We start from the raw sequence: 13021 nt of genomic DNA on the forward strand, positions 1-13021 counted from the left end.
TGCTCGTTAGCCATGTTCTCAAATTTGCTTTCTTAAAATCCCCAGCTACAATATATGTTTTCCAGTTTGCATAGATTCCAGTGAAGTTCCTTGAGGGCTGTCGTGGTATCGGCTTGAGGGGGGATATACACGGCTGTGACAATAACCAACGAGAATTCTCTTGGGAGTTAATATGAACGGCATTTGATTGTGAGGAATTGTAGGTCAGGTGAACAAAATGACTGTATGTTGTTACTATTACACCATGAATCGTTAATCATGAATCATACACCCCCACCCTTCTTCCCAGAGAGGTTTATTTCTGTCGGCGCGACGCATAACAGATCCCGGTGGCTGTACCGACTCCGACAACATATCCCGAATGAGCCATATTTCCGTGAAACAGAGAATGTCACTATCTCTGATGTCTCTCTGGAAAGCAATCCTTGCCCTAATTTCGTCTACCTTGTTATCTAGAGACTGGACATTGGCGAGTAATATGCTCGGGAGCGGTGGGTGGTGTGCACGCCTCCTAAGTCTGACCAGGAGGCCGCTCCGTCTACCTCTCCTGCGGCGACGTTGTTTTGGGTCGGCCTCTGGAATTAGATCCAAAGCCCTGGTTGGTGGTGCGAACAAAGGATCCACTTCGGGAAAGTCGTATTCCTGGTCGTAATGTTGGTAAAGTTGACGTCGCTCTGATATCCAATAGTTATTCCTGGCTGTATGTAATAACACTTAAGATTTTCTGGGCTAATAATGTAAGAAATAATACATAAAAAAAATACTTCGTAGTTTCCTAAGGACTAGAAGCGAGGCTACCCTCTCTGTCGGCGCCATCATATTAGGAGTGATATACTGTTTGCTGTGACTGTAGGGGGTCCATCCTTTCTAACTCCTGCCAAGAGATCTCTTTGACTGTTTTGACTGAGTACAGCATGAGGTACTTTAATTCAGTTCTGCTAATCAAAAACAGCAATTGTTGCTACAGAGTAAGAATGACAAGATAAAGAAGCCCTTACAAATGTGGAAGCTTATGCAATACTTATGTAAACTATAGGCACATCTGCTCTTACTAATATGTATTATTTTGTATATGTTATCTGTAAATAGTTTTCTGCTTATACTGGCCTCTTACTTGTTTTCTTTTTGTTCTGCACAAATAACGTCAAGACCTCCAGTGGTCAGGTTACATACTGACTGCTGCTGGTCTACTGTCTATCAGTTCACCTCAGCTAATAAGATAATGGAGTTTGACGTTTAACATTGCAGCTTTGATTTATTGGTGGAGGAGCCCCTCCCCATTACATGAATACAGGATATGATTAGATTTGTTGGAGAGTTATAAAAACAATAATATTGTAATAGAGTGGAAAATTCCACAGCTAATCTTTTCATATGCAATATCTAATAACTAATTATGAGGTGATAAGAAAACACAATGCAACTGTTTTGAACCTCAAAACAGTCCCCACTAACCTGCCAGCTTAAAGAAAATACACACAAAATGTTAAAATACAATAGTTTAAGGATTCATGCATTCAAACATGAATCTGTTCTGCTGGGTAACAAATGGGACAAATCCCCTCCAGAGATTGGACAGTTTGATGAGCTGAGCTGGTGATCCCTCTTCTCTGCGTCTGGGGACATAGTGTCCATCAACAGGGCACACATATCATCAGCCTGAGAAAGGAGGAGGATGTGGTCAGAAGCAGAGTTAATGGGTGATGAAGAGTTTCCCCAGGCATGCCTGTAAAAATATATCCGATGGGATCATTGAAGTGAGCAGACTACATCATTGTAAGTCAGACACTTAGTTGTGCAACTATAAAGATAATACACATGCATACATTCACCATGTCTACCATTCTGAGCAAAGAACATAAGGGGTCTCTTGTTTATGTTAAGAATCTTCAGTGAATACTGAGCATTTCATTTGACATCTTCATGCTATCTACTGTTAACCGTAGCAGAGGAAGGATGCTTACCGTGGCCAGGTCAAGTGCGGTCTGTCCCTACTTCTTCTTCATTGTAGGGTCAGCTTCGTGGGCCATCAGTAGAGCACACAACTGAGTACAACCCTTCCAAGCTGCCTCATGGAGTGGAATGAAGGCCCGCTTGTCTGTAGCATTCACACGTGTTGAACTTGATCAGGAGGGCTGCAATGTCCACATGCTGTAGAGCAGTGACAGAGGAGAGGAGAAGTGACATTACTTACACAGTAGGTGTGATCATGTGCAGCAGACGCTTTCACATGATCAACGTTGCCACTAACCTCTGTACCTACTGTATTCCTTTGTCTGTATCTACTGTGACCGCTTTTGAAGACAATCATGGAAGGAGAAAATGGTAGGCACAGGTAGGCCAAAAACATGGTAGGCCAAAAACACTCATCTTCAAAGTGATGTGCACAGATGAGATTGTGTTTGGGTTGGTTTCCAATTAATCCGCCTGACATTTGCAACCCACTGCTGCAGCCTGGGCTTGTCATGAAATGTGAATCTGTGGGAAAAGATTATGTATTTTAGTAGTAGTCTAGGTCTTTGCCAATTGTAAACAGTAAACAACAAATATACTAATCAGCTGTTAAATATTGCACAAATAAAGTAGGCCAACATACCTAGTGACAAATTAAGCACAGTGAAATGGTTTCCAGTAAAAGTTCAATAGTGTGTCTTTATACATGTAAACCTTAAAAGAGATGAAAACCACATACACCACCAATTGTGCTGACTCAAGCGCAGTGGAAGTCTTGACTGATTGTACACCCATCTTGGAATACCCGATGGTCAAATGCTGACCCTTCTACCTCCCGAGGGAGTTTTCAGCTGTTATCGGGACTGTTGTATACATTCCACCTTAGGACAAGGAATATAGGTAACACTTTATTTGACGCATGGTGTCAACGCCTTCATGACTAGGGCTGTGGCGGTCATGAAATTTCGTCAGCCGGTGATTGTCAAGCAACTTACTGTCGGTCTCACTGTAATTAACATAAACACATTTAGCATCCCCTGGCTTCCACACACAGCCTACAAGCCACTGATGCGCACCTTTGGAACATCTACATTTCTATAAGTCTAATGAATCCATGTAATATAGCCTACACCTTCACAATAAATCCATTATTTATTTTAGACAGGTCTAAAGAAACGTCATATGAAGAAAATGTAGTCTATTTCAGAAGAACAGAATAGCATACTCTGACTTGATACCCTGATCTGGCTATGTCATATGGCTGTGGGCTACACTAGTTAATTTAGCATACAAGATTTGTTTATAATTCTGTGGCATTATTTTATAGTATGAAGAATAAAGTTGAACAAAGCTGTATAAAGTAGAAAGGATATTTTCTCCAAACGATTTGAGGGAGTGCGCACATGCGGCTATTCTGTGTTGAGCGGTTAACAAAGAAATAGGTATTCCTATATGCTTCATTTAGAGTTATTAATGTGACTTTAGTTGTTCTACAAATGTTGGGCTATATGTTTTGATTTTTAATACATTGTAAGGCTGCATGATGCGACTCTAATGATGATTTGAAAAAAGTTGCTTGAAAGGCATGAGCTCTGCTGTGTTTTTTTCCAATAAGACTGTACATACTTCATCAGTCTCTCATTCACAATTTGACAAGCACTTGATAATGCTTAAAATTTTCCGGCGGCATCCTCTTTGTGTGGCCGTAATGCCCTCTAAAAGATTCCATGCCTTTTGCGGGCAGTGGCTGTTGTGCCCTTGGGCTTAATATAATAATTATGATTCCCTTCTCCCTGAGTGCTGCGTGGTCAGAAGCACCTCTATCTCACATGGCTCTCTCTGCCCATCACGTGATCGGGTCTTTCTCACAGGCTACAAGTGAAGACAGACACATCTCGTCCTTATCCAATTCCGTGGTGCGTATTGAAGATATTGGAAGAACTGTCCACATTTACTTTTTGTCAGCCTACAAGATGAGTAGGACAAAGGAACAGCAAAACGCACTAGCCTATGCCAATATTCTATAGCCCATAGTACAAAAGTTACCTATTCTGTGTGAGAAATAAATATTCCAAACATAGTCTGGGACAGTTGTGGGATATGATAAATCCCAAATGAATACAACCACTAGCATCCCAAAAACTTTTTTATGCAATGAGGCTGACGCAACAGATTTAGCTTAAAATGATGATAAACTATTAGGATATTTCTTCACATAAGGGCAGCAATGCGCACATGGCAGTAGGCTATAAGCGCAAATGTTCTGTTAGTGGGAAAACACCATTATCAAAGGTGACCACAGTTGCTATTATGAATATAATGCTTTTATGATAAAGGTGCATTTTTATGGTGAAAATGTTCTTCCCCAAACTTGAAACTCACGCGCTGCTTTGGTATGCCAGTTAGTCTCTACACCCATTGTAAAGCGGATTAATGTGCTTAATTTTAAGAAGTTATTTGTCCACTTTAGTTGTGAAAGTTCGAAAAGTGTTCAGACCCCTTGACTTTTTCCACATTTTGTCACGTTGCAGCCTTATTCTAAAATGTATTATAGTTTTTTCCGACATCAATCTACACAAAATACCCCATAATGACAAAGCAAAAACTGGTTTTTAGTATTTTTATCAAATATATAAAAAATAAGAAACTGAAATATCAGATTTACTTAAGTATTCAGAACCTTTACTCAGTGGGATGGTGCCCATGAGGCCATCGTAGAGGTGTGTACACGTGAGGGACGCCCTCCCTAAGGGGGTAATGCAAAGACCTTAACCCAACACCTAGCGACCTCGACAAGCGGTTCAGACCTCTTGGCGTAATGATTAAGGTATGGGCTTGACAGTCGCTGAACCAGGGTTCAAGTCCCTGTCGGGGCTACCCCCAGAATTCGCTGCAATATCCCCAGCAAGATTCCAGGTGGTAGCTCAACGCTTTATGCTACTAGGCCTACAGTCCCTCAACTAAATAACCCACCTTGTGCTATTCCTGAACTTTAGCCTCAGTATTAAGCTGTGAAGATTTCATATCACAATCAATATTTTACCTGTAGATGAATTCCAGACATTTCCTGAGAGGTTTGTGAGATCTGTAGAAAATACATCCATGGCGAACAGAGAGATGCTTTGTTTTCTGTGTCTTTTGACAAAACCTATAGGTTTTTTTATTTATATTTTTACCTAAAAAAACACCTGACGTATCGGTTAACAAATTTAAAATGATTGTAGAAAATACATGTTAGGCCTATCGTATAGGCTTTGTCGGGTGTTGTATTTTTTTACACAATCAAGCTGTTACTACTCCTAACAGTCACATAGCTAACTAGGCCTACACTATGCCTAACAGTCACAACTTTATGTACTTTTGTGACATTGTTATTAATTAATATAATGAATAAAATCATCAGAAGTGCTAACAAATTACAAATTAGCCCATTAGCTTAATTTGAGTGAGCCATAAAGGTTAAAAGCTAGGCTAATTGTCTATGACTTTTTTTAATTAGGCTAGCAAGTCACACCATGCTCAACAGTAAAAACTCACCACTGTAAGCCAGTCCTGTTTTAGACACTGTACAATCACATTCGCAATCTATATTATGGGCATTGGACTTTCGTTTTAAGCAATCCCTTTTTTTTTGCATCCATCTTGTTCGTTCACAGTTGTTTTTAAAATGGTTCTCTTTTCTAATACATTTCTGGACTCTCTAACGTCATAATGAAGCTAATCAGATACCAAACATTACCCAGATAGCAAAAATGTTTCTTACTGCGATACAAGTTGGATCTATTGCAACATCTGGTCCGGATCCATAAAACTGACCTAGCCAAGGTCCAAATGTACAACAGGAAAATACCTGGTGCAGTTTTCGAATTTCTGGAGTTTGGCCAGAACAGGGTGCATGGAATGCTTATCAATCCAATAATTTAATATGATTGTTCAAATTGATAATATAATATTATTTTCGATGTTTCAATTTCTCAATTTTCTGATCCACTTGCTAAATTCAATAACAGTCTAGCCTATAAACTGAGTTCCAATTTTTCAATTTAAAATGTTTATATAGCTTTCGTTATTCTTTTGTTTTATTTTTATTTAGGCTACCTGGTGTAGTTTGAAAAATGAATGTGTGCGGTAGGAAAACTGGGTAGTTCAAGTGGATGCTATAGGCTACAGTGCAGAGACCCTGTTCATCCAAAATGGTGTATGAATGTGGATCCTGTTGATGAGAAATCACACACACACACACACACACACACACACACACACACACACACACACACACACACACACACACACACACACACACACACACACACACACACACACACACGCACACACACACACATCAAATTTCCCCCATGCAACTTTTGACTATGCATACTCTTCTAACAGCCATGGTGCGTTATGAGCACAAACAAATTAAGCAACTTGACCTGGTGTGTGTGTGGAGGCTGCCTGCGGCTGCAACTACGAGTGCCAGCTGATTAATAATAACAAGTATTTAATTCAGTGCTGGCCACAAAATGTATCATACCCATCATGTTTTGCTCTATTAAGAAGTTTACTTTGGATGTAATAGGCTATAGGTTACTTGGGTTTAACAGATGCCTATACCTTTGTCTTGTTTAGGGTACTAGGTGGTAACTAGATCATGCTTAGGCGAAAAAACTATAAAGGGAAATAAGTGGCTACATTTTACACTTTTAGAGTTATTTCATGAAATGTTGTTTTTAGAAAAGGGTGTTTCTTTTAAGAACCGTGGTACTCAACTCAGTTCAATAGTAATCCAATCAGTCAGTGACGTATCGGTAAAAGCACGAAATTGAAAATCATTTGCAGTGGTGATTTTAGCATGTAAATCTTGGTGGGGAAAACAAAGATTTTCTTAATTGCACTATAACGGTGACAAATGGTGTCCACAAACTGTTAGATCCTACATAAAGCTGTCCCAACAGCAGAGTTCCAACAGCAGTCCCAACACCTTACCACTGCTACACCTGGCTATCAGCAGAGCCTTGTCTGGCAGTGAAAGAGTTCATTCAGCCTCATTTACTGCCTTTTTAAAAAACACAGCTGATATGGCTGACTTGCTTCAACAAATGTGGTTTTTACTAACAATTGAGATGTACAAACTATGGCATAAGGGGACGACAAGCGGATAAGAGGCAATCCGTAATTTCGATTAAGACATTAATGAGCGAGCTAGGACGGACGTAGTCAATATAACTATTTGTTTAGCACTTTTGAAATGTACAGCGACAGAATTCAGAACATGGACTGTTCTTACAGTGTTCTTCCTGTACACCAAGTCAGAACCGTAGGATACATAAAGGGGGGAAAATAGGCCAAATGATTAAGGTGATGCACATTGGCTACTAATAGCTCACTACACAACATACGCTTAGTATTACTTTCTTAGCTACAGTATACATATCTCCCTGGCATATTACATAATTTATGCAGGAGCATACAATACATTTTTGGACTTACCTTGTTGTGCTGTGCTCTCTTGAACAGGAAGGTGGCGCGGCGGTCCTTCGTGGGCAAATTTTGGCATCAAAGTCTGGCATTCTCTGGATTTATGGTGCTTTCAAGACAACTGGGAACTCTGAAAAAAATCAAGGTCGAATCATGATGACGTCAGTGAACTTCAGGTCTTAGCTCTAGAAAGAGGCCAGAGTTCCCGATTTACAATTCTGAGTTGGATTACCATTCAAAAAGCCTATAATGGAATATCGAAGGACATTCATGCTTTCTTTAATGGTAGTAGGCACTAAAGCTTGTGGTGATCGGTTGCATGTTATGGAGCCTATCCACAATTATATTGTCGGTTCCCGACGGGTTCGGGTTAAGGTACGAATAGGCAAACATAGTTTACGGTGCATAGAAACCGATAATCTAAAACACAACATTTGAATAATCAAACCATTATTCTGTTTCTCGTTATTCAATATTTCCTTTAGACACTAACTTTTTAGCCTATGTGTTTTTTTAAATGTCAGATTCAAATCAAATGAATGAGGAATGACCCTTTTCTCATTTTGTATCTTGTCATCTAATAAGTATTAATTGGCCAAAAGTTAGGCTACCCCTACAGGTCCTTTTTAAAAAAAAAAAATAATGCATCCTATAGGCTAATTACTATTTTGCCCCTGTCAGTTTCCCCCCCAAAAATAAAAACATTGGTCTATATAGAAAAATCACAAGCTTTGAATTAGAATTTTTCCTCAGCGAGTCATTTTGCTCCATGCAGTGAATGTGATTGTAAAAGGTAGGTCAAGGTATGCTAACAAAGTGACATTTCCCAAAAACATGATTACTTGTAGCAAACAGTAAAGTTAATTTTGGAATTTTCATTTTACAGAAATGGTAAAATCAGTCATAATTTTAGCTAGCTAACTTACAATGGTAGCTAGCATATTTACATTGTTTGCTGACTTGCTTTGCAAGCTACCTAGCTAGCTAGCTAACAGAAAACCTTATCATAGTAGCTAGGTAGGAAGACTCACACAATTAGCTTACCGTTAATAACAGTGTTATCCAATGTCATCATTGTATACCAAATGTGACTCAAGTAAATTATTCTCACTAGCTACTTAGTTATCATAGGTACATGTGCAATCTTGATATTATGGTATTTCAATATATGTGGTGGTCATGTTACTGTAACATTACAGGGCTGGCTGTATTAGCTGTAGCTAACGGTAACTAGCTAACTGTTCAGAAATTCCAGATAAGCTTGCCCATATAGCACGAATTTGTATTATACCGTTAGCTGGCCAAATAACTTGTAGCCTACTAACTGTTAGCTAGATAACTGTTAGTAAATCAAGAACATTGTATTTTTTATAACCACGTGTAACGATGTGACACGCTATGCATTGCAGCCATGAGATTACATTTTGGTAGTGCAATTAAATTGCATTCAGTGGAAATATGTTTTACATTCACTCCATGTAGATGCAATCAAAATGTATTTGATTTAAAGCAATATCCATGTGACATAGACTTCTTTGAAAATTACAGAATGGATCCTTGGCGGAAGAAGGAGCGCCAAGAAAAGATGAACACACGCAAGGCAGGTTGCGCAGGCCAATGGCACCATCTGCTGTTCAACTGCTTTGGCAGGGTGTGTATTTATTTTTTCCATGTTATCTGTGCGATATTGTCCTTTTGATTAAATGATTAATATTTAACATGGGTTTTAATGTCAGTCAGATCTAGGACCTTACTCAAAATAGATAGATAAATAGATAGATCTGTATTGTCCTCAAAGAGCACATTTGTTTTCACAGCCTTGTATGGTAAATAGCTGTATATTCACCAACAGTCAACATCATTATATAAAATAAAAACATCATCACACTCAACCCAACACCATCATGAAGGTGACATCTAGACAAGACAGCATGACATAACTTAATGGTAGTTATCAGGAGGGAAGTTTGTTGAGCTCAGTGATGGAAAAAGGCACAAAGCTCTTACCAAAGCATGCCTTTTTGCACAGCAGGAACCTGTTATCTGAGGCCGGATGGGAGGGGTGTGTTTTAAAGGCAGTCTGTGTGATCTTGAATACTTTGTATTCTATTAGTGACTGTGGGCATTGTAAAAAAGCAGGTGGTGGAGCCATAGAGGAGGACGTCTAGATGATGCCAACTCCTTCAAATGCTAAATGTATGAAAGAAAGCCTATAATACCTCTGTATGATAAACTATGAAAACAGATGATCCATCTTCCTCGAAATGGAAACGAACGACGAAGACAAAGCCAGCGAAGTCCAGGACTACTCAAGGTGAAGTGATGGGTAGGTTGGGGCCTACACTTCAATTATATGAGCATTAACAGAAATGTATACACCAACATTTAGCCCTTTCTGGTTTTTGATATAATTTAAATTAACTTTAACTTAAAGCTACAATATATAACTTTTTGGGCGACCTGACCAAATTCACATTGAAATCTGAGTTATAGATCTGTGCATGCATGTCTAATAAGCGGTCGATCTGTTCTATGTGGGCTATTTCTATACTTTGTTTTTGCGTCTTTTGGTTTTGTACACCAGCTTTAAACAGCAGAAAATACAATATTTTTAGTAATGGAAAATATATTTCAGTGGTTTCACAATGACTGTTTCGTCACATAAACTGAAATTAGGAGAAATATTCAAATTTTAGCAACCAGGAAATGGCAGAGCGATTTCTGGATATTGCAAAAAACAAAGATATAGATACAGTTGAAGTCGGAAGTTTACATACACCTTAGCCAAATACATTTAAACTCAGTTTTTCACAATTCCTGACATTTAATCCTAGTAAAAATTCCCTGTTTTAGGTCAGTTGGGATCACCACTTTAATTTAAGAATGTAAAATGTCAGAATAATAGTAGAGAGTGATTTATTTCAGCTTTTATTTCTTTCATCACGTTCCCAGTGGGTCAGAAGTTTACATACACTCAATTAGTATTTGGTAGCATTGCCTTTAAATTGTTTAACTTGGGTCAAACATTTCGGGTAGCCTTCCACAAGCTTCCCACAATAAGTTGCGTGAATTCTGTCCCATTCTTCCTGACAGAGCTGGTGTAACTGAGTCAGGTTTGTGGGCCTCCTTGCACCCACTTGCTTTTTCTGTTCTGCCCACAGATTTTCAATAAGATTGTGGTCAGGGCTTTGTGATGGCCACTGCAATACGTTGACTTTGTTGTCCTTAAGCCATTTTGCACAACTTTGGAAGTATGCTTGGGGTCATTGTCCATTTGGAAGACCCATTTGCGACTAAGCTTTAACTTCCTGACTGATGTCTTGAGATGTTGCTTCAATATATCCACATCATTTTTCTGCCTCATGGTGGCATCTATTTTATGAAGTGCACCAGTCCCTCCTGCAGCAAAGCACCCCCACAACATTATGCTGCCACCCCCGTGCTTCATGGGTGGGATGGTGTTTTTTGGCATGCAAGCCTCCCCCTTTTTCCTCCAAACATATCAATGGTCATTATGGCCAAACAGTTCTATTTTTGTTTCATCAGACCAGAGGACATTTCTCCAAGAAGTACGATATTTGTCCCTATGTGCAGTTCCAAACCGTAGTCTGGCTTTTTATGGCGGTTTTGGAGCATTGGCTTCTTCCTTGCTAAGCGGTCTTTCAGGTTATGTCGATATAGGACTCGTTTTACTGTGGATATAGATACTTTTGTACCTGTTTCCTCCATCTTCACAAGGTCCTTTGCTGCTGTTCTGGGATTGATTTGTACTTTTCGCACCAAAGTACATTCATCTCTAGGAGACAGAACGTGTCTCCTTCTTGAGCGTTTTGACAGCTGTATGGTCCCATGGTGTTTATACTTGCGTACTATTGTTTGTACAGATGATCGTGGTACCTTCAGGTGTTTGGAAATTGCTCCCAAGGATAAACCAGAGGTCTACAATTTTTTTTCTGAGGTCTTGTCGGATTTCATTTGATTTCCCCATGATGTCAAGCAAAGAGGCACTGAGTTTGAAGGTTAACATTGAAATACATCCACAGGTACACCTCCTATTTACTCAAATTATGTCAATTAGCATATCGGAAGCTTCTAAAGCCATGACATAATTTCCTGGAACTTTCCAAGCTGTTTAAAAGCACAGTCAACTTAGTGTATATAAACTTCTGACCCACTGGAATTGTGATACAGTGAATTATAAGTGAAATAATCTGTCTGTAAACAATTGTTGGAAAAATTACTTGTCATGCACAAAGTAGATATCCTAAGTGACTTACCAGAACTATATTTTGTTAACAAGTAATTTGTGGAGTGGTTGAAAAACTAGTTTTAATGACTCCAACCTAAGTGTATGTAAACTTCCGACTTCAAGTGTTTCTTTAAAGTTTAAAAGTAATAAACAATCAAAGCAAAAAAGGCCACTTTTGCATCATACTTACACTAAAGTCTGTCCATGTTTGGTTTTGAGCTATGATGTCCTCTGCTGTCAAAGTGTCTAGTCCAACAACACGAACCCAGCGGTTTTGGCAGCTGACGTGCCTTGAAGCGTATGCAAGGTCTAAATCAAAGCCTTAGTACCTAATCCCCTGGTAACGTTCACACAGGCCAAAGCGTCACTGTGAGACAGACTTTAAAACAGTGTTTAACTTTAGTCTTTATTGAGTTCTGTTCTTTATTTAAAAACAGATTATCCATCTATGGAAGATGTGGAGGCACTGGGGCCAATTCAAACAAAGTCCCACACTGTCATTATATGACCAGTAATCGACACATCAAGAATTTGCCATTTTTTGATTTTTCATCATTATATATCAACTGTTATTTTAGAGGTTTAAAACTAATAAACAAGCAAAGCAATATAGCCAACAATTACAACATAACAACACTAAAGTCAGTCCTAACTCTTTTTTTGATCTATGAGGTCCTCTAGGACTGTTGTTATTCTGTCACAATGGGAGGCCTGAGGAATCAGGAGAGGTGGAGTCAGGCACAGGAGACAGATGATTTCGGGAATAAACTTTTAATAAATATTCTCACGGAAAAAATGAAAAGAACGGAGTGCAGGGTGTGCTAAATAAAAGGCACCACCCTCTTACGAACGATAACCAGGGACGCAACCCAAATACAATACTTCGTAATCCCGAGAGGGAAAAACACAGATCCTCATAACCAACATACAACCCTGACAACAAACAATCCCGCACAAACCACAAACCTAACTAACTAGCCTAAATACCCCTCCCCACTAACAACTAATACAAAACAGGTGCGTAACTAACCTAGGCCTAACTAACAGAACGTGAAGCATAAATCAGTGGCAGCTAGTAGGCCGGCGACGACGACCGCCGAGCGCCGCCCGGGCGAGGAGGGGCGCCACCTTCCGTAGGTGTCGTGACATATTCTGTGCTGTGTTGTGCTAAATTCTGCATGCCTTCAGATTTGATTCCTCCTTGTTTTTCGGTGCAAAAGCGAAAACTATACTAAATCTCTAATATACTACATCATTATGTTATGTAATCATTGTTTAGTTCAGGTTTTCAATAGCCCTATTCTTCTTTAATTACCGTGCTCTCCGTCTGGTTTTAGTAAGTTT

At 39.3% G+C, this 13021-nt stretch overlaps 1 protein-coding gene and 1 long non-coding RNA gene across 9 annotated transcripts in view; one reads left to right on the forward strand and one right to left on the reverse strand.

The window, feature by feature from the left end:
• Positions 1-13021, forward strand: part of LOC115152405 (membrane-associated guanylate kinase, WW and PDZ domain-containing protein 2) — a 325515-nt gene that overhangs the window by 70839 nt on the left and 241655 nt on the right. The window lies entirely within an intron of this gene.
• LOC115152407 (uncharacterized) lies at positions 1580-5938 on the reverse strand. Its single transcript, XR_003867477.1, has 5 exons — positions 5717-5938; positions 2693-2834; positions 2252-2478; positions 1965-2151; positions 1580-1659 (listed from the first exon to the last, which is right to left on the reverse strand). It is a non-coding gene; the product is annotated as an uncharacterized LOC115152407 (long non-coding RNA).

Source organism: Salmo trutta, chromosome 17 (genome assembly GCF_901001165.1).
Source record: "Salmo trutta chromosome 17, fSalTru1.1, whole genome shotgun sequence".
In the NCBI taxonomy this organism is placed as follows: Eukaryota; Metazoa; Chordata; class Actinopteri; order Salmoniformes; family Salmonidae; genus Salmo; species Salmo trutta.